Below are 23,296 nucleotides of genomic sequence, written 5' to 3'. Positions count from 1 at the left end.
TCTAAAGATCATGAATCGCGTTTTAAACAAGAGTCTTGGAGATCCATCAACGCTAGTCATTCAATGCCACTTGGAAGATTCAATGTTACCAGCGGGCGTCCATATCTCCATAGTGTCCCCGTGTCCCGTTTGTATGAAGCGGTACGAAGGTTTTAAACAGTACACTAACAAATTCATATGCAGCGATAAAATTGTATCACATACGCCCAAATTTCCTAAAAACTCGTGATTTAATATATGACACAGTAGTCATTTCGTTTCTGGATACTCTGGATAAAAAAATTCATATCCGGTGTGGGACTATTTTCTTTTGCGGATGGGGCCATTACCACCGAGAAAGAGAGCCCGCGGAAGGATCGCCCAGGATCGCCGTTGGAGATTACGTGGTTTACGTTGTTTTACCATATTCCTTAGATTTTTGTGGTTAAGTTGGTGAAAATTAGAGTTTTTGTGAATAGTGAAGTTTCCGTTATTCTTTAATTTCATTCGGTGGGCTTCAGAAACTTGTTTGTGAGGCATTTTTGTTAAATATGCCTTTCTCGTGTGTGGTGCCGGTATGCGAAGGAAACCCCTGCAAGACTAGACCCAAAGTTCAAGTTTTTACCTTTCCTATAGATCTTCATGGATTGAAGAAGAAGTGTATTTGGGCGATAAGAAGAGACAATTTCACCCCTACGGAAAACATTAAGGTATGTACCCTTTCTCCCTGAAATTCTTTGGACGTAATTTCTAGTTAAAAGTGGCTTCATGATGTTGATGTACAGGACAAAGTGGTGTTTTAAAATATTGTAGCAGCAATTCATTTGGAAATTCTTGCATTTTAGTTGTGTTCATTGTATTCTGTCGTTCGGATCTGTCGTGCAACAATTGCTCTATGAAAAATGTTCTTAATTATAATATATGTATTACTAGTATATTTTATAACTTTCATTTATAAATATATAATGTATTAATATTTTTACTTAAAATCTTTTCTTTTTTAAGAAGAAGAAAAATCCAAAGAAAAGTTTCTAAAATGTTTACGGCCTAAAATGGACAGGTTTCCTAATTTTGAAACCTTAAGAATGTTAAACACGAGACTAATAAGACTGTAGTTTCCTGTCTTATGTAATCTGCTTGTTACCTACAAGAGACAATTTCTTGCTACAATGAAATTTTTATATACTTCATTACTACAGTAGCAGTGCAGGAGAGCATGTCAGTCCCTGAAAAAGATGTGGAGGTGGCTATTAGAAACTCACTAAGGCACGCCAAGTGACAGCAACAACACGGTTGCAGGGGGAGAAGAAAATTAAGTACATAATACTTATGTAGTTTCTTGTGTTGTATTATTTCACCAAAGAAGCCCAATAAATATTGTGTATGGAATTGAAGCCTAATTTATTTAAATTCTTGTCTGGACCTATTATTTAGATGCTAGTATCGAACGAAATTCAGTCCTAACCTAAACGTGTCTTAAAGGTGTCCGTGTGCTGTGTGGGAAGTACCTTGTAGACGTTTATTTTTTATGAGTAAGTGATGTTTTACTTTGAATTAATTACATGCTATTCTTAATTTCCACTGTTTAACTTGAGAATCCCCTATTTTTCATTTAAAAATCTGGTATTGAATGGTTGGTTAGTTTTCAGTTTAACAATGTTTAAAGGATTATAATGTTATATTTTGGACAGCATTCACTCCATTTTTATTTATGCCTTTGTATGCATGTGGGTTCCTAGAGGAAGTGTGGTAAGGGAAATGGTCTGTTGGAATAATTTTTATGAGTGTTTCTTTATGACCTGAGATGAAATGAGAAAGAAAATGGGTAGTATTACTCCACCTATTTTGGATGAGGTATTCCTAGGTCTTCTTTCATACAGTTCTTCTTCAGCCCGTGTACAGCCCATGTACAATTCTAATACAGCGTGTATGTAATTTGTGTAAAAATGCATATTTTTATACAAATTGTATATGTACACTCATTTTTGTATATAACTTGTATACAGACTGTCTAACATCTGTATAGAGATTTTATACAATCTGTATTGAGACTGTATACAACTTGTATAACATTCTATACAGAATGTATACAAAAATTTTATACAGGTTTTATACAATTTTTTCATAGGGTAGGTCTTCTTTCATACAATCCGTATGCAATTCTTATTCAGCCCGTATACAATTGTATACAGCCCATATACAATTCTTATACAGCCTGTATATAATTTGTATAAAAATGTATATTTTTATACAAATTGTATACACTCATTTTTGTATATAACGTATACAGACTGTATAAAATCTGTATAGAGATTTTATACTATCTGTATAGAGACTGTACTCGCACGCTCCGCGCGCTCGTTAAGGGGCTCCGCCCCTTAAAAACCCCGGTTCCGGCTTCGCCGTCAACATTTGTGGTCGTTCGAGGACTTTCGAAGTTCGAATAATCTCACCTCAGCTAGGGGCCGGCTTCGCCGGCCAAGGGGAAGGGAGACGCCCCACTCATTCCTCGAAACGGCTTCGCCGTTCCTCGCTGTAGGGCGGCTTCGCCGCCCAGGGGTTGAATGTGAGTTGAGATGGGTGAGTCTACAGCGGCTGCGCCGCTTGAACGCCGGGGCGGCTTCGCCGCCCGAGGGTTACTGAAGCTCCTCCTCGCCTACGCCAGTTACTCCTCGGAACGGCTCCGCCGTTCCTCGCTGTGGGGCGGCTTCGCCGCCTTGGGGTTGAGGAGCCCCCCGCGGCTGCTCCGCTTAGTCCTCATTAATGCTCTTCTCCACCGAGAGGGGTGCCCAGGGGGATTGGGGGGTATTAATGTGTTATACATGCGGTCACCGATCGTCCACAGTGATCACGTAGCGATGATTGTAAAGGGTAGTGTAATGCGGCGTAGTAGTGGCGACAAGTACCCATAAAAGAACACTTAATGGCAAGTTTTTCATTTTTTTGCGGGGGGTTCCAACGGAATACCGGGGGCTTTATACTTGTGTTAAACCAAAGAAATCGTCCTTATAAATTCCGTGCCGATAATTCCTAGGGGTCCGCAACAGTGGCGGAGTTCTGACGATTCCTTTACCCGGAGAGGCTACTTATTAGAGAATTGTTTTGGGATGTTTCACGGGGTTATCGGGGGTTTAAATAAGTAGAAGGGGCACCGGCTAAATTGTAACAAAGTACTCGGAAATGCGACTTTAAAAATTTTTTTTCTGCGAGGTTCCAAGAGGTGATCGGGGGTTTTCTGATATTTTTTCCCGTATGGTTTACGGTGGCTCACCCTCACCAAATATTCCGGATCTAGAGCTCAGAGGGGACGGGTAGTGCGGCGTAATGTTTGCGAGAAGTTCCCAAATAGGAGACATAATGGCACATTTTACATTTGGGGGGATTTCAGGGGGATACCGGGGGTTTGTGTGTGTACTCCATGCGGTCACCATCCGTTCACAGAATTTCCGTAGGGATGAGTCGTTGGGGTAAGAACCAGCGGTGGAGTAGTCACGAAATGTACCCAAAAAGTAGACTTATGTGCAAAATTTTATTTTTTGTGGGGTGTAGGTGGGTTTACTGGGGGTTTATGGATTTGTACTGCCAATGTTCATCAATCGCCCATATCAATTCCGTAGCGATGAGTGGTAAGGGTTGGAAAAGCGGCGGAATTGTGGCGAAAAGTACCCGAAAAGGCTACTTATACGCAAATTTTAATTTTGTAGGGGGTTTAAGGGGGTTTAAAGATGATGATGTTATATGATCACATCCATTTACTATCATATCTAAGAGAAGTTGTCCCTATGGAATCCATATTTCGAGAGTAATACAATAAAAATAAATTTCTCCCCGGAAAAAAATTAGTAGTGCCCGCCATTTTCATTTTTTCGCCGTTATATCGATTAAATAATTTATTAAATGTTTATTTTTTCTGAAAGTCAATGCATTAGTGTATGCAAATACTAAGTTTGAAAGAAATCGATCAGGTTAAAATTTACAAAATCCTGTGTTAATCTTTTGGAATTCGTAATTTTCGGTGATTTTCGGTATATTTTAATTTTTTTCTGAGTAACCAAGGACGACAAAAGAAAATTGTTGCCAACATTTCGTAGACGATATTATGAGCATATATAATAATCATTTTCGTTATCCTACACCCGAAATTAAGTCGAGGGGAGCGGAAGGAATGAAATTCTTTTCGAAAAATCAATTTTTGGACGCCATTTTGGCTGTAATTTTCTCAAATAGAAACTACTAAATTTACTTAATTACGTGCCCACGTTCATCAGCCTTCAAAAAATGCATTAACGACTCGTGTGGCACGCACGGTTCGCGCGCAGTAAAATAAAAACCGAAAGACGGTCACCGGAAAAAGCCCGATTTCGGCCATTTTGTCGACCTAGCGACGACACGTGGCGGAAACTTCCGGTTTTCGGATTTTTCCTCCGGATCATTTCGGGATCCCCGCATGCCTGCCAAATTTCAGCTCTCCAGCACGTCTGGAAGTGGTCGGGAATTTGTATCCATGAGTGAGTCAGTTACCTCAAGGGCTGTATATAATAGAGACTCGCACGCTCCGCGCGCTCGTTAAGGAGCTACGCCCCTTAAAAACCCCTGATCCGGCTTCGCCGTCTACATTTGTGGTCGTTCAAAGACTTTTGAAGTTCGAATAATCTCACCTCAGCTAGGGGCCGGCTACGCCGGCCAGGGGGTAGGGAGGCGCCCCACTCATTCCTCGGAACGGCTTCGCCGTTCCTCGCTGAGGGGCTGCTTCGCCGCCCATGGGTTGAGTGTGCCCCCACGGGGCTACCCCGGTTAATACTCGTAACGGCTTCGCCGTTCCCCGTCTGGGGTCGCCATAGCCGCCCAGAGGGCGAGGGCATTTCAGAACTGTTCCACCGTTATTAGTTTAAGGGGCGGCTTCGCCGCCCAGAGATGGGGGGAGCCCACAGCTGCTGCACCGCTTGAACATCGGGGTGGCTTCGCCGCCCGGGGGTTACTGAAGGTCCCCCTCGCCTACGCCAGTTACTCCTCGGAACGGCTTCGCCGTTCCTCGTTGCGGGGCGGCTTCGCCGCCTTGGGGTTGAGGAGCCCCCCCGCGGCTGCTCCGTTTAGTCTTCATGAATGCTCTTCTCCAACGAGAGGGGTGCCCAGGGTGTTTCGGGGGTTTTAATGTATTATGCATGCGGTCACCAATCATCCACAGTGATCACGTAGCGATGATTGTAAAGGGTAGTGCAATGCGGAGTAATAGTGGCGACAAGTACCCATAAAAGAAGTCTTGATGGCAAGTTTTTCATTTTTTTGCTGGGGTTTCCAACGGAATACCGGGGGTTTTATACTTGTGTTAAATCAGTTGTCACAAATCGTTCTCATGAATTCCGTGCCGATAAGTCCTAGGGGTGCGGAACAGTGGTCTGACGATTCTTTTACCTGGAGAGGCGATTTATTAGAAATGATTTTAGGAGGTTTCAAGGGGTTATCGGTGGTTTTAATAAGTGGTAGGAGTACCCGTTAAAAGGTGACTTAAACTATTCGGGAAGGCGAGTTAAAATTTTTTAAATTTTTTTCGGCGATGTTCCAAGAGGTAATCGGGGGTTTTCTGGTTTACGGTGGCTCGCCCTCACCAAATATTCCGGACCTAGAGCTCAGAGGGGACGGGTAGTGCGGCGTAATGTTTGCGAGAAGTTCCCAAATAGGAATCTAAATGACACATTTTACATTTGGGGGGATTTCAGGGGGATACCGGGGGTTTAAGTATGTGTACTCATGGCGGTCACCATCCATTAACATAAATTCCGTGGGATGAGTCGTTGGTGGCGGTGGAATAGTCACGAAAAGTACCCAAAAAGTAGACTTATATGCAAAATTTTATTTTTTTGGGGGGTTTTTGAGGGTTAACCGGGGGTTTAGGTTTTTACTGCCAGCGGTCATCAATCGTCCAAATCAAATCCGTAGCGATGAGTGGAAAGGATTGGAAAAGCGGCGGAATTGTGACGAAAAGTACCCGAAATGGCAACTTATATGTAAATTTTAATTTTTAAGGGGGTTACGGGGGGTTTAAAGAGGACGATACTATATGGTCACATTCATTTACTGTCATATCTGACAGTACTGTGCCCTATGACATCCATATTTCAGGGGTAATACATTAAAAAGCAAACCAGTCCCCGAAAAAAGTGAGTAGTGCCCGCCATTTTAATTTTTTCGCGGTTAGATGCATTACATTATTTATTAAATGTTTATGTTTTCTGAAAGACAATGCATAGATGTATGTAACTATAAAGTTTGAAGGAAATCGGTCAAGTTAAAATGGACAAAACCTTGTGTTAATCTTTTGGAAATCGTAATTTTCGGTGATTTTCGAAATATTTTAATTTTTTTCTGAGTAACCAAGGACGACGAAAGAAAATTGTTACCTATGTTTCGTAGACAATGTTATGAGCATATATAATAATCATTTTCGTTATCCAACACCTTAAAATAAGTCGAGGGGAGGGGAATGTATGAACTTTTTTTCGAAAAATCAATTTTTGGACGCCATTTTGGCCGCAATTTTCTTAAAAAGAAAATTAGAACATTACATTATTACGTGCCCACATTTATTAGCTTTCAAAATATGCATTAACAATCCGTGTGGCATGCACGGTTAGCCCGCAGTAAAATAAAAACCGAAAAACTGTTCCCGGGAAATGCGCGATTTCGGCCATTTTGTCGTCCTAGCGACGACACGTGGCGGAAACTTCCGGTTTTCGGATTTTTCCTCCGGATCATTTCGGGTTCCCCGCACGCGTGCCAAATTTCAGCTCTCCAGCACTTCTGGAAGTGGTCGGGAATTTGTATCCATGAGTGAGTCAGTTACCTCAAGGGCTGTATATAATAGATACAACTTGTATATAATTCTATACAGAATGTATACAAAATTTTTATACAATTTTATACAGGTTTTATACAATTTTTTCATAGGGGACGGTAAGTAAAATGTTGTACTTGTCTCTCAAGAGGTTAAGTTTTGCTATATCATGAGGACATTCCGTTTCAAACCGACACAGGGAAGCGCAGTGTCCAACCAGATCCTCTTCGGTTTAATGGAAATATACAGAACTTTACCAAAAAACAAGTAAAGTGAAAAATACGAAAGTACAGAATTTTATCACGAGGAACATAAGAGTTATGGCTACTCGAGGTTCTAAAATCTTTCTCTTTGGCACAAAACTATAGCCAGGCAAATTGTTGGTGGGCTCATTTGTAGGTCATACTATAATAGGTTTGAACGCAATAAGTGTTATGCCTTGGTTATGTCCGAATAACCTCAACTGATCGAGATGGAAATATAGCTTGTTAATGCAGAGATTTGCTTTGTCATATCGTCAATGTTTGCTAATGAAAATATCCTTAAATATGAGCAGAGTAGAAACTACTGAAAGTTTACATTTTTCCAATGCACATTTTACTGAATTCACATAAGAAAGAGTCACGTTAAAATATATCAAAGTCACCATTTATGTGTAGTTATTTCTGAGTAACAACCAAAAATTTCTGAAGCTGATATTATTTCTAAGTGAATGGGATTAGATGACAACCAAGGGCGATTGTTGAGAACACTTCCTAACCTCCATTTAAAGTTTACATAAAGAATGTAAGCTGCTGAATATTTCCTCAATATCACCCACTGCGAAACATTAAGCTTTGATGATGCTGCATAACGAAGTGGTTAAGTTTTGCTCTTCCAATAGGGTCATTCCATTTCAAATCAACACAGGAAAGTACAGTTTCCAACCTGACCTGTGCAATGAGCACACCAAAAACAAGAAAATGAAAATGAATTGCAACATAAGTTTTCCACTGGTTCCGGCTTCTATTGCATTCGTATTTAACATCATGCCATACGTTTATGTCAGTTGATTGTACGTGATCAACAATGAGGTACTAGTTAGCAGATTTCGAGAGTGGCATTATTCAAGAGTGCAAGATGTTTTTTCGGTTGGAAATTGCATCTCATCGCTTGTTGTTTAAAGTGTCATATATTCTTTCCAGGAGGAATGGGACATCCCTGCATTCCCTGACAATCACGACAACCAGGATTCAACCTCCTCTTCCGGTAGTGTACATGATTGGGACAACAGTGACTCATACAGTGATATGGAGGATGAAGGTCATACCAACAGTGGGTTTTTCAATGACTCAGCATCGGATGCAGATTCTCTAGGAGGAGATGTAGACAGCGAGAGTGCCCATTTATTTAAGGACATGTTCAAGTTCTTGAACACATACGGTAGTTTCTCTGATTGGAAAACAAGCAAATCATTTTCTGAAATACTTCTTATGGTTCTTTGTTTGCATAGGGAGCACAATTTCACCCTTACTGCTGCAACCGATATAATGAAAATGTTGAATCTGATTTTGGGTACAAAACTATTTCCGTCCTCTAAATTTAAGTATAAGAAAATGTTTAACCCTCACTGTGGCATGGTTCTCCATTGCGTATGTGAGCATTGTGGGTTTTACTTGGGGATTAAAAAGGGAAGCAATGAATTTAAATGCTCCAGCTGCGGCCTTTTGAACTCTGTGTGCGGTTATAATTATGAAAACTGCTTTGCAACATTTGATGTGAAAAAAGACATTGCCCAAGTTGTTGAGCACAACTATGATGACATCATTAGCAGGAAAGCCAATGACCAGGGTGATTATTCTGACATTTGTGATGGAAAAATGTACCGTGATGCATTTGAAGGTTCTGTGGACAGTGCAAGTACAATCTATGTATCGGTCACTTTCAATACTGATGGAGCTCCTATTACTAAGGACTCCAGAACAGCAATATGGCCTATTTATCTGATGGTCAATGAATTGCCTTTAAAATTGAGGCGAAGCAATTTGATCTTGGCTAGTTTGTGGTATGGCAAAGAAAAGCCAAGGATGGAAGTGTATCTTCAGCCCTTTGTGGAACAGATGAACAAATTGGAAAGAATTGGTTTTTCTTTCTCATTGTCAGGAAGAAAAATTAAAGTGAAAGTATTAACACTCTGTTGTTGTGTTGACTCTGTGGCACGAGCGCCAATGCAGGGAATTTCCACCTTCAGTGGATATGGAGGTTGCAGTTGGTGCTTGCATGCAGGGGAGAATGTGAATGGGACAATCAAGTATACTGCAACAACAAGAGCACCAAAGCCTCGAACAGAGGACAACTTTAAAGAGAGTTGCAGAAAATTCCATGCAACAGGGGTTAAAGACAATGGTGTGAACTGTGTTAGCCCTATGATTAATTTGTCTTCTTTTTCCATGGTCTGGGGATTTACCCCAGATTATATGCATTGTATTCTGTTGGGAGTTGTGAAAAGATTCCTTGAAATGTGGCTGTCAGAGGTTGGTATGCCATACTATATAGGGGCTCCAAAAACTATGCAGCACATGGATAAAATGATAGAGGGAATAAAGCCTCCTAAGTTTCTAAAAAGATTGCCTATTACATTGACTCAAAGAAAAGTGATGAAAGCCAGGGAGTTAGAAAATTGGATGATGTTCTACAGCATTCCAATTTTAAATGGAACATTGCCACAGCCATATTTGAAGCAATGGAGACTGCTAGTGAACAGTGTTTACATTCTTCTCCAGGATCTTTTTACAGATACTGACATCGATAGAGTGGAGATGATGCTGCGACAATTTGTAAATGAAACTGAGAAATTATATGGGAGGCAGGAGATGACTTACAACATCCACCAAGTGAGTCACCTGGCTGAAAGTGCTCGTCGATGGGGTCCACTATGGAGTAGATGTGGATTTCCCTTCGAATCCTCCATTGGTAAGTTGAGGAGAAGTCTTAAGGCCAGCAAGGGTGTGCCACATTAAATATTGAGAAACTTTGAAGTGAGCCAGTTCTGCAGGCTGCTGTTGAATACGAATTGCACTCAAGATGTTCGCAAATTTTGTGCAAATTTTAACTGTTTCCCAATAGGAACTAGTAATGAGCAGGAAAGTGACCATTTACTGGGAAAAAACAAACATTTTACCTGCTCCTGTGTTTCACAATTTACTGGGAATGTTTCAAACATAGTGGAGTACGGCAGGCTTGTGAGAAATGGTGTTACCTACTCAAAGAAAGTGTTGAATGTTAAAAGAAAAACAGACAATTCTTATGTCGAATTGAGAAATGGCTCCTTTGCTCAAATAAAACATATACTTTCGGGATATAATGGGGAAAATAATGTAGGAAGAGCTTATGCTGCAATGGTTATGCTTAAAACGCAGAAATTGTATGGCGTAGAACATATCCATAAAATTAATGAGCAAGGAGGAACAGTAGTATTAGAATTTTCCTCTGTAAAAAATGTTAGTGTTCATGTTGACATCGGGGAAGAACGCTATATTTGTTCAATTCCTGCTAAGCACTTTCTGTTAAATTTGTGAATTCAGTTTTCAGTAGTTTTGCAGTGGTTACTATTTGTATTTGTGTTGTGAGATGTATTTCATTCCTTTTTGTAATTGTTCCACAACTGATACCCCTTTTTGATATGTTTTCTTAAATGAGTTGCATTCCAAATGAATTCTCAAATTCACGTTCTTTGTAACTATTAGAATTAGTGTCAAGTACCACTTTTGGTGACTGCTATGTTGGATTGTGCATCTCTATGAATATATTGTGTCGAGGTAGAATAAACATGTAGAAATGTGAAATGAAACAGTGGAATAAACATGACAATGTTTTTTATAATGGCTTATATCATTTTGCATCTCATTAAAAGTCCTGTAAGCCCTCTTGTTGCATCTGCATCGACTTCATTTACCTACTGAGCTAAGATTGGCCTGGGTTAACCTGCTAATATTCTGGCAAATATGGGTAGGGTAATGGGTAAATAGCAGCTGGAAAAAAACAAAGCAAACCAATAAGGTATTAGTATGCAGCAGAAAAGAAGTCAAGACAAAAATTAAGACAGAGAAGCAAATAGTGGCTCAAGTGGATGAAATCTGTTATGTAGGAAGCCGGTAAGAACCAAAAAGGAAGGCCTCAAGCGAAATGTATGGAAAAGGTAAAGAAGGATGTGATAGAGAAGAAATACATAAGTGTTAATATATTATCTGATAGGAGAATTGAGTGGAGAGCTACGTCAAACCAATCTTAGGATTGCTAAGGGTGAGTTATGATGATGAAATGTGAGCCCAGGCTGACAGAAGTCTGTCCAACTTTTAGCACTTCGAACTTATGGATCTCGTATTTGGTATTAAAATAGAAATTCACTAAGTAAAATCCCTAACAATGGCAAATAATTTCTGCCAATGTTCCCTTTTACTTCTATTAATACTAGCACCTGATATTGGCCTATATTAAAATGCTAACTATTGTCAATAATTGCGTATGATCTTTCAATATATATGGTTATTATTTCAAGGTAGTGCTTTAAGTTTATGATTAAACACTTTTCAACTGGAATAGTTTGAAATATATAAATATCTCTGTATTCCCAATCGATAGTTGAGAAATTGAACTCAAATCTTAGATATTAAATTAAATATATGGACATTCAATTGTATCTTTGCGGATATTCAATAGAATATTTGGGTATACAATTGAATAATAGGGATTCAATTGTAAATTTTCTTGAATACAATTGAAATTCCTAACTTCCAATTGAATATTTGGAAATACAATTGAATCTCTGGAAATTCAATTGAAAATTGGGAAATTCAATGGAATTTTTTCTTTGAATTCCATTGAAACTTGAGAACTTCAATTGAAATTTCTGAATTTCAATTGGAAATTGGGAATTACAATTGAAAATTGGGAATTTCCATTGAAAATTGGGAATTTCAATTGAAAATTGGTAAATTCAATGGAATTTTTTCTTTGAATTCAATTGAAACTTGGGAACTTCAATTGAAATTTCTGAATTTCAATTGGAAATTGGGAATTTCTATTGAAAATTGGGAATTTCAATTGAAAATTCTGAATTTCAATTGAAAATTGGGAATTTCAATTGAAAATTGGCAAATTCAATTGAAATTTTCAATTGAAACGGCAGATTTTTTCCAATAGGGTTATCACAGAGGAGACAAAATTGCCAACATGAAATAATAGCAGATTGATGATACACACGATTGCCTACTTATAAAGTCCTATAATTTCATAATGATACTAAAACTCCCTGTAAACCATAATGGTTGCCACAACGTTGCAGCAACGTCTCACGGCAACCAACTGGGAGTTCCATGCAACGTTGTGACAACGTCTTATTTACTGCCAAACGTCCTCCGTACTACGTTTTCACAACGTCTTCACAACATCTTTGCAACGTGACACGTAACATGATTGCAACCTGCCTGCAACCTTCTGTAAACCATATAGGTTGCCACAACGTTGCAGCTACGTCTCACGTCAACCAATTTACTGCCAAAATTTAATCCTTACTACATTTTCACAAATCTTCGCCACCAGAAGCGTAACGTGATGCAACCTTTAATAAATAATACTTTAAATTGTGTCGTTTCAAAGAAAATTTTTTTATTATTCCTTATTTACAATTTGTTTTCCTTTCCTCCACCCTCTGATGCCTTGACTCAGCGTGCCTGAACCAGTCAATTGCCTTCTCCTTTATGTGCTTATGGCCATATTCCTTTAATGTGGGCTTGCAACGGAAAGCATCTGAAATTAAATTTTAGTAAGGATTTTAGACACAAGTAGTTTTATTGAACAGTTCCCATTTTGAAATAATATTATAAGCACAACATACCAATAATAAAGGCACACGTTCTGGTGGCACAGAACTGGATTTTTTTAGTGTTCATTTTGGAATGGCCGAAAAATGAAAATCTCCGACCAAGGTTATTGGTAAATAGGTGGTATAACATGCCGAAAACACCCTCAGTAATGTTATTCCGACCTCGTCTGCATAACTCTACAGTCTGAAAAATCAGAGGAATTTTTACAACACAAAAAAACTCACAAATAGCTACTTATAAAAGCCCATCAAACAAATGACACTCAAAAGTTTTATTTTACCAGAGCTGCGTGGAATGGCGTTTTGAGGAGTTCCAACTCCAGGGCATCAAATTCTTCCATTGTATCCATGGGGAATTTCCAGGTCAATAATAAGTCGTTGTCACTTTTATCTGGCATCTGGCAGTTCGACTTAGCTCTTTTCAAAGCCCGAATTTCCTTTAAAATTTCCAGCTGCGTCTTCTCAATTCTCTTTAAATACTGAAGAAGGTCTTCAGAAATAACTATGGGACCAGAAGAAGTTTACATTACTAAAAAATATGTATAATGTACTTTTCATCTTATTATAAAGGTGAGAAGTAAATTGACTATAATATAATTAAGACAGTAGTTTTTATAGGGCCATTTTTAAATAGATGCACATAACCAATTAGATGTGATGGTCAGCTGATGAAATCAGCAGGATTAGTATTGCACTTGCCACCTAGGTCAGAGCCCACAAATTTGGACTTTCTATGAGGCAAGAGTTGGCAAATTACTTCATATGAAATGACAAACAAGGGTTTGAGACACGAGCTTGGCTGCATATACTTAGTCATTTTCTTGAGCGATTCTATTATCATTACTGTCATTACATGAGATCTTGAAATGACCTCGATAATTAAGGCGTAAGCAGTTAATTTTCCCACAAAATCCACCTGATAAATTTAAGGCTGGAGAGTGGTTTCTTTACTTTAGAGAAATAAAAGTTTAGTCCAAATGTTAATGAAATAAGCAAGCACAACAATAATTGAATGTCATTCAAAGAAAACAGAAATTATCTCATGATATTTTTTAGAACAGCCAATCTTGAAAATCATAGGAATGGTAATAAAAATAATCGAATGCTAGGGTTGTATTGAAAGGGAGAGTACTAACTTTGAATACAACCCAAGAGACTAGAGAGCATAATTCAATCCTGGGCGCTGGACAGCACAAAATAACAAAAGTAATGTCCTTGCAAGAATTTCAACAAAATGCAAGGATGGATTGCTGATAGCTCTCAAGGAAAATACCTAAGCTACTGACTTATGTTGGTCTCATTGAAGTATTTAATTAATAGAAATTTGAAAACTTTACTTACAGCTTAGAGCCGAATGAATGTGTGTCTGTCCAAACTTTATGTTCCCTTTAAGGCCTTCCAATAAATAATATTTTGCAATATCATCTAAGAATGATGCTCTCAACCCACGCCTTGTTGCATCTGGTGGAGTAGAACCCCCAACTCTTTTCAAAAAATCAATCTGAAATAAAAATTATTATATTAGGGATAATTCATTGAACCAAAGGCTGTACACATCCACTATGACAATTTTACATGAAGAATACTGGGTGTCCCATTTATCTTGATCACCCAAAATAACTTTTTGTCCAGATGGAAATTCAAAAATGTGTCAAGCAAATGTTCATTAGCCGTCAGGGGGACATTAATTAGCATGATTGATTTCCTTGTAGCTTTATTATTTACAAAGATATGAACAGCGGTATGTCTTTTTAAAATGGCACCCTATATTTTTTTATTTGGCAGTTCATTTCCTCTCCTAAAGACTTATTCAAAAATGTAGCACAGTGGACCATTAACATAAACACAGTGTTATGAAAAATGTCTGACTCAATAGCACTAGTGCAGGTAGGCGGGTAGTGGAACTACTCCACCAGTCATTCATAAAAAATATAGGGTGTCATTTAAAAAAGACATACCACTCTTCAAATCTTTGTAGAAACAAAGATACAAGGAAGGCAGTCATGCTGATTAATGTCCCCCTGAGGGCTTATGAACATTTGCTTGACACATTTTTGAACTTCCATCTGAACAAAAAGTTATTTCGGGTGGTCAAGATAAATGGGATACCCTGCATAATTGGAATCAAGATCAAACAGTCTGCTTGCTTAGAAGAAAACAATATTAGGGAGCCAACGCATCTCAAAGTCTTTGATCACTCTATTGAAAAGTGCTTCAAGCAAACATAAAGGAAGATGAATCTAAACCATTTCCTATACTGGGCTGGGTATTAATAATATAACCACAGATAAACTGATATTCACTTTATCATTATGGCCCAATGGTTTTATCCCTGAGTAATGTGCACAAATAGACTTGCCTCCAACAAATCAAATCCCATTACTTATCCCCTCTTTAACAAAATCACAGTGACATCTTTAACTACAAAAAATTATCAAAAATGAGACACAAAATTGATTGAAATGTTTTCTTTTAATAACAATTACCTGATTGGAACTTTGATCCAAAACTTTTTACATCATCATGAAGATGTTTTTGACATGAAGCTACACTTAAACCCACTACACCTAAATGAAAAATAAACACTATAAAAAATGTTAATAACTTTAAATGACTCAATAAATAGTAAAGCCGAGAAGTTTTTCTTCATAATCCTCCCACACTACGGTGATGCAATGCGTCAAGCATTAAAATAAATTTAAGTTTATGCATATGCAATGTTTTTCAATCCACAGGAGATGGATTGACTGAGCTTTCTCAGGAAGTGTGAGAAGGTTGAAAATATTAAGAATATGCTTCATTTAAAATAAAAAATGTTGCAATAAGCAACACTTCTACTTACCCAGATTCTGATGAAGGAAGCAAAAGTAGAACTTCAGCGGTTGATAAACTTTTGTTGGAGAAGTTTCGCAAACATAACACTACAAAATTACGTAGTAACAGTAGATGATTGCCTAGGTGCTGGTGAAACAAGTAAAAGAAGAACTTAAGAGGCTGATATGCTTCGGCAGGATCAATTCCGCTCACGAAGAACACAACACAGTTCACGTAACATTATTAATGTGCACATGAATACGACAACGGCCATGGCCGTTGGCAGCCGTTGGATTCGGTTGGATTTGAAAGTGGTAATGCGCATGTGCGTATTTGTTTTTCCGACATCGCGGGCGGGAGTCTAAATCTTGGTAGGCGAAAAACTAAGTTTCGCCTTATGACTTGAGGAATAAATCCCACTGGGAAATATATCTTTTTTGTATCATCGCCTTAGTAGAGTAAAAAGCACGAGTGAAATCACATTTCGAAGAACATTCTACTTTATGAAACGAGGAAAACTTATCATGGTAGGATTTTTTTTACATCTTAAGGGAATTGATTGATTTTTTAATTAATCTGCATTTCGTAGCACCCCAGGTGAACGGCGTTCTTGGGTGTTCCGAAAAGAAATGATGAAACACACTGTAACAACTGTGACTCGGTTATTACATACACAAAAGCCTACTGTCAAAATATATACCGCGAATATCCCACAATGGTTCGCAATGTCTCTGGGACGAAATAGGAATATAAGGGATCAAAATAGGATATTCCACGAATATCCTCTGCTGTGTGGGTACCTATTCTTTTAGCTCAATATTTTCATATTTTAATGAATGAGGGAAAATTGTTGTAAGGACGTTGCAAAGCAACCTGTCTGCAACGTTGCAAAGAGACCTAAGTAGCTCTGCAACCTCGTGCAACCTGTCTGCAACGTTGCCAGGACGTTGCAAAGAGACCTCAACAGCCCTGCAACCTCTGCAACCTCGTGCAACCTGACTGCAACGTTGCTGCAACTCATTGTGTTTACAGGGCTTTTACCCCATCAATAAATCATTGTAGCACACGGTACAATAAAACTACAATACTGTCTTAATACTGGAGAAAATCGATTGAAATAGTTGGCAAAAACAGGCTGAAATGATGGCACGACTAAATAGCACCAATGGCATAGGTATAACCGTAGCCTACGTTATATACAAGGCCGTCCAACGTCGGGAAAAGGCTGGGACAGCGCACGTAGTTGAGTCTTCGGCCGGTAGAGGCGCTCTTTTGAGAACATGAATTACATGAGATCTTACGGGAAATAGCAACGGAACTGATGCAATTACGTTATTTTTATCTTAAGAGAGGCTCTAAATTCTTTCTAATACTTGTAAATCTACATAATACCCAGCAAGCCACCTTTAGGGTGTTTGGCAGGGGAAAATAATGAAGAATGAGAAAAAGCGAGGATATTTATTTTAAGGAGGTCTCGAGAAAATTAGTCCTAAGGCGATTGATTTTGGACCCTATTGCAAAACATTTTTCGATGGAAATGATTACTCACTAACCAAAACTTACCAAATATACAAGAATTGCCATGAGAAAAAAATCTCCTGAACCGGGAATCGAACTGCGGTCATACCGCCATGCGCGTCTTTAGGGCAGGGTTGAGACTCTTAACCGGTCGTGAAGGGGCCATAACTAGGACTTTTGTCAGGGGGTGCAACGATCAGTTTGCCGCTATCCCTCCCGTGATCCCCTTCTCTCTTCCACCCCTAAAATATAATACCTCTGTAATCCATTCTTTTATTGTGCGTTAGTTGAAATTACTCGCCGTATGTATGCTGTGAAGAACTTTTATTAATATTAGTTTAAAATGATTTTTAATTATTTTGGCTAACTAATTTAATTATGAAAGTTAAATAACTTTTCTAATAAATGTTTCAAAATTTTCTGCTCCCCTCTCTGAAATCTTCGCCAGAGGCACACGCCCCTCTGCAACGCCCTAGCTCCAGTCTTGGGTTGCGGCTTCATTGAAGTCCTTTTTTCCTGCGTTGACATCCTTGACGAACCACAAGGGTTTAAAATCTAGCAATGACGGATATAGATCTGCACCAACTAGGTGGGGGGCCTATCTTCGTGAATTACTACACAACCAGGGGAATTTCCCCCTAGCCGAAGGGGGGTTCGGGGATTTTGAAAGTTAGGATTTTCCAGACTCAAAAACGGCTGTTTTAGACTAATTCATTGATAAAAAAGACACTATATTATGCAGGCGTAGTAGATCGTTTTACCAATGCCAAAGCGTTATAATAGGCCCTATAAGGTTAAAAATAATTTGTATTTTGACTCGTTATAGTTGGTAAATTTGCCGGAAAATTTTGCTATCTGCTTTACGTCAAAGTAGTGACATATGAAAATTTCAATTTTTATCTATAGCGTATGTTACGACTCCTAAGCATCTCCCATCCCCATGGATCCGCCATTCTCATCTTGTACCATGAGCCTCGGAACAATTGCCACGGGAATCAAAGAAAGTCTGCTCAGTGGCCTGGAAATCCAAGATCACAGCCTCGATTCCCGGTTCAGAGGAATATTTTCTCATGGGAAATTCATGGATATATCACCGCCGTTCACGCAGCAGGTTGATTGCGTGAATCGTTCAGGGGCAAGCTTGCCCCTGAACGATTCACGCAATCTCACGTGGAGGGGAGGGGGGTTCTGGCAAGTATCACGTCATTTTTTCCGCAAGAAACAGCGTACCTAGACCTAGGGGGTCGAACCGATTCTCACCCAATCTCACGTGGAGGGGAGGGGGGTCCTGGCAAGTATCACGTCATTTTTTCCGCAAGAAATAGCGTAAAATTGTAATAAAACTGGGTGGAATTGAGCAAAACGTATTCCTCTATTAAACTAGTTAAATTATATTTTTTGTGGGAATTTTCACAGATGGCCAACGTTCATTCAGAAGACTATACCATTGCGCGCCTTGTGACCCCATTTCGGCCTCTATTCCTTAGCTACGATTCTAGCCACACCCTTGAGAACATGAGAAATCAGTTTCTTGACCGTAGACTGACATCTGACGGAGTAAACGTTTCCAGTGACTTCGTCAAGTTACTCTACCGACAGCAGGAAAACAGTGAAAACATGTCAAGAACTTGAATTTCAAAACTTTCTACCTCTCTGCGATAGAGTAAATGACTCTGAAGATTGCAAATCACTGTTGCTTATCAGGAAATTCAATGACATTTCTAAGGGCCATGAAACTCCTGCAACGCAACCGGAAGATCTTCTCGAGATATTAAGTAGACCTATTCCAGGTAAGGTTACTGAAAAAGTGTTTGTCGACTGATTAATTATTTGATAGTTAATTAATTATTATTAACAAATTTCCCCAAGTGACCATCGCTTATATATTTGAAATATATATGAGAGAAGCTGCAGTAGCTTTCGTGGCGGGTTACCTAGTCCGAATCGCAGAGGAGAGAACTGAATGTATAGGGTGTCTGGCACCTCTCGCCGCATGTCAAAAAAGTGCTCCTTCACTGTTATTAGTGAATCATTTGAATAGATCATAGATAGATTGTTATCCTAGCAAAAACTTTACATATTTCTCAGTGTAAGCAGTGCGCAAACTTGACAGCAAAATTTTGTATTCGGGCAGTACTCTTTCTGCAACGCCAGCTACTTGAAGAGCAATTACTGACATTCATTTTACCAAGATTTCTGAAGGAATTTGCTTGTAAGCAATGCACAAACCCGGTATTGCTTTGTGTAATATTACAAAAAAATTTTAGGCCACTTCTGGACAATTATGCTAAAATGAAACGGACACTGTAACATGGAAGAAGTAACAGCACCTGCGTTTAGGAAAATATCACTTTGTCGGAAATTCCTATAATTTTGAAAACATTATTCCGTGAAAAATACCAAAAAATAAAGGCCAAAATTAAATAAATATGGTAAATGTTAGCATAATCACGAAAAGAGAACTAATTTTGACAAAAATCGCGTCTGTTTCAAATGTTCGCCATTCATTCCCATACGAATTTTGTTCTCAAAACAGCGCCAGCGGCGACAACTGGAACTAACTCCAGACATGCTCATTCTGCCCGTTTTCAGCTCACGTTGGACGGCCTTATGAATAACGTAGGCTACGGTATAACAAACGTAAGACAATCATAAAATATAAAAATCCAGACTTCCAGCGTTAATTACGCCTATGTCCTGAAAACCAAAAGACTATATATTATGGAGGAAATATGGTTCACCAAGAGATAAAATGTACCGAGGAAAATTGAAACAATCAAAAAAGCACTTCCTTCCCAAATACAAACATAAAATATCCGCAATCCATTTGTTGGAAACCATAAAGTTGAACAGCTGTCAAATATTAACAAGACAGAACTGAGAAACATCAACTGAATACGTTGGAACTACAGCAGACAGATCCTTACCACATCAAAACAACCCACCAAATACGATCATATTCGTCATTGAAGGCCAATAACAGTAGCCCTCAGGGAGAAGATTAATGAATCAACACAAAATATCTAATCAATGGCAAGAATATGTTTGTTCACCACTCCTGGAAGCCTTTAAGTTCATGCACAAGCAAATAACAGAAACACTCCTTATATGGGTTACACAAACGAGCAATCTACAAGGAATTCTTTGTCCCATTATTTATTTCGCATATCTCGAACTAACTTTGTGACTACTTACGGGCAGCTACACACAAAAAATAGATTAAAATTTCGTAACTATTCCCAGCGAGACATTATACAAACAATTAATAAACTCCTGTATGAGTTATGGTTGATTAACGCATTAAATTACGCACTACCAATTTCAAGAATTATTCATTAGGTACTAACATTAACCCGTACGTGTTAATGCACTTTGTAAGGAGAACCTTATAAGACGACGACAAATTTTAAATGCAACAATCCTTTGATGTTGCAGGAAAAGTAGTACATATAGAATCGAGGATGTTTATCCTGCTAAATATTATATCAAACTTCTTAGATATTATGAGACTAACGGAAACAATTTTCATTATTTCGTCATTGAAATACGAATGAATAGCTGATAATACATCATCACGAACAAAAATTTAAGGGTTATATTAGCGTACGAAACAAATAGTTGTCTTGAGTATGCTAGAGATCACAATAATTGCACGAGAAAAGAGCAAAATACACACCTCAGTATTAACGCCATACCCACATGACCAAATCTTATAACGATTTCCTACACTTGGAACATGGCACACAGTATTAAGGAACGTTCCCAAGACTCCGGTAAAGTGTTCTCATCTACATCTACAAATTACCCTGCGAGCCACCTCTAGGGTGTTTGGCAGGGGGTGATCAATCACCAGCATGCAGCATGCATTTGGACTCCCACATGCAAACCACACCGTCCAAAAAACGTCCCGTATAATAACAAACTATGCTATCATATGCTGTTAGAAATAGAATATAGAATAGAAATTCAGAAACATGCAGTAAGTTTTACATAGGTTAGTAGGCTACACTACAAGTCATGCAATCTATTTACGCGTTCTATTGCTGCCGTTATAATCTCTTATTGATCGTGGAAAAAATGACATTCGGAATCTGTCTGTTCTGCAATCTATCTCTCTTATTTTATTTATATGGTCTGATCTTCCGTAGTACGTTGGCGTCCGCAAGATATGGTTAACTTCGTCAGAAAAGACACTGCTCTTGAATTTATCTAAAAGGTTTAGTCTATTTTTCAATCTACGGTCCGACAGAGATTCCCATCCGAGTTTATCTAAGAGGTCAGTTACACTAACAAGACTATCGTAACGACCTTTCACATACCTGGCAGCTCTTCTTTGCACGCGTTCTAACTCCGTTATTAAGCCTTTTTCATGAGGGTCCCAAACACTGGCAGCGTATTCCAAATGTGGTCTAACGAGGGAAAAGTAGCTAATTTCTCTCACTTTGTCGTCGCACTTTCCTAATACTCTTTTAACAAAACCCATTTTACGATTAGCTTGACCGGTTATTTCTCGAATATGTTTATTCCACGATAGATCATTATTGAGTCTAACCCCTAGATATTTCACAGATTCAACTGCCTTTAACTGCGTGCCCCGAATGACATAGTTACGCTGTAGGGAGTTATTCTTCTTCCAGAAATTCATTACGACGCATTTTTCCAAATTTAATTCTAACTGCCAAGCATCGCACCAAGCTTGGATAGCAGCAAGGTCATTCGTTAGTTCATCTATATCTTTGCTGGAACGAATTTCTCTGTAAACTACAGCGTCGTCTGCAAATAATCGTAACTTACTCTGCACTACTTCGCCAATGTCGTTTATATAAAGAAGGAATAGGAGTGGGCCAATGACACTACCCTGAGGAACGCCAGAAGTCACTCTAACCTCATTGGAGACTGCACCGTCTAATACTACTCTTTGGACGCGGTCGTTCAAAAATTCTCTAATCCAGGAAATGACATCTTCGTCTAGACCATAAGATTTCAGTTTTATTATTAACTTTCCGTGGGGTACTTTATCAAATGCCTTTTTGAAATCAAGAAAAATCGCGTCTACTGGAATGTTGTCTTCCCCGGAGACTAAAATATCGTGGGCGAAAAGCGCTAACTGAGTTTCGCACGATCTGCTTTTCCTGAATCCATGTTGATTTCCCATTAATAAGTTTTGCGCGTCTAGGTGTTTCATTACCGAGCTGACTATGATGTGTTCAAGGACTTTGCAAGAGATGGACGTTAGAGATATCGGCCTGTAATTAGATGGCTGTTCCTTGTCTCCACTTTTAAATATAGGCGTTACATTAGCGATTTTCCAGTCATTAGGTACTTCGTGTTGCTTGATGGATTTACTGAATATTAACTGCAAGTAGGGGGCAAGTTCTGAGGCTAGTCTCTATTATATACAGCCCTTGAGGTAACTGACTCACTCATGGATACAAATTCCCGACCACTTCTAGAAGTGCTGGAGAGCTGAAATTTGGCACGCGTGCGGGGAACCCGAAATGATCCGGAGGAAAAATCCGAAAACCGGAAGTTTCCGCCACGTGTCGTCGCTAGGACGACAAAATGGCCGAAATCGGGCTTTTTTCGGGGACAGTCTTTCGGTTTTTATTTTACTGCGCGCGAATGGTGTGTGCCACACGGATTGCTAATGCATTTCCTGAAAGCTGACAAACGTGGGCACGTAATTACGTAATGTTGTTAATTTATTTTTAAGAAAATTGCAGCCAAAATGGCGTCCAAAAATTCGTTTTTCGAATAAAATTTCATAACTTCCGCTCCCTTCGACTTAATTTAAGGTATAGGATAACGAAAATGATTATTATATATGCTAATAACATCGTCTACGAAATGAAGGTAACAATTTTCTTTCGTCGTCCTTGGTTACTCAGAAAAAAATTAAAATATTCCGAAAATCACCGAAAATTACGATTTCCAACAGACTAATAGAAGATTATGTCAATTTTAACCTTACCGATTTCTTTCAAACTTTGTAGTTACATACACTTCTTTATTGTCTTTCAGAAAACATGAACGTTTAATAAATGATTCAATATATTTAACCGCGAAAAAATAAAAATGGCGGGCACTACTCACTTTTTTTGGGGACTGGTTTGCTTTTTATTGTATTACTCTCGAAATATGGATGTCATAAGGCACACTTCTGTTAGAAATGACAGTAAATGAATGTGACCATATAGTATCGTCAACTTTAAACCCCCCGAAACCCCCTAAAAAATTAAAATTTTCATATAAGTAGCCTTTTCGGGTGCTTATCGTCACAATTCCGCCGC

Source organism: Ischnura elegans, assembly GCF_921293095.1.
Source record: "Ischnura elegans chromosome 13 unlocalized genomic scaffold, ioIscEleg1.1 SUPER_13_unloc_4, whole genome shotgun sequence".
NCBI classification, from domain to species: domain Eukaryota; kingdom Metazoa; phylum Arthropoda; class Insecta; order Odonata; family Coenagrionidae; genus Ischnura; species Ischnura elegans.
Note: the sequence above shows the minus strand (reverse complement) of the source record.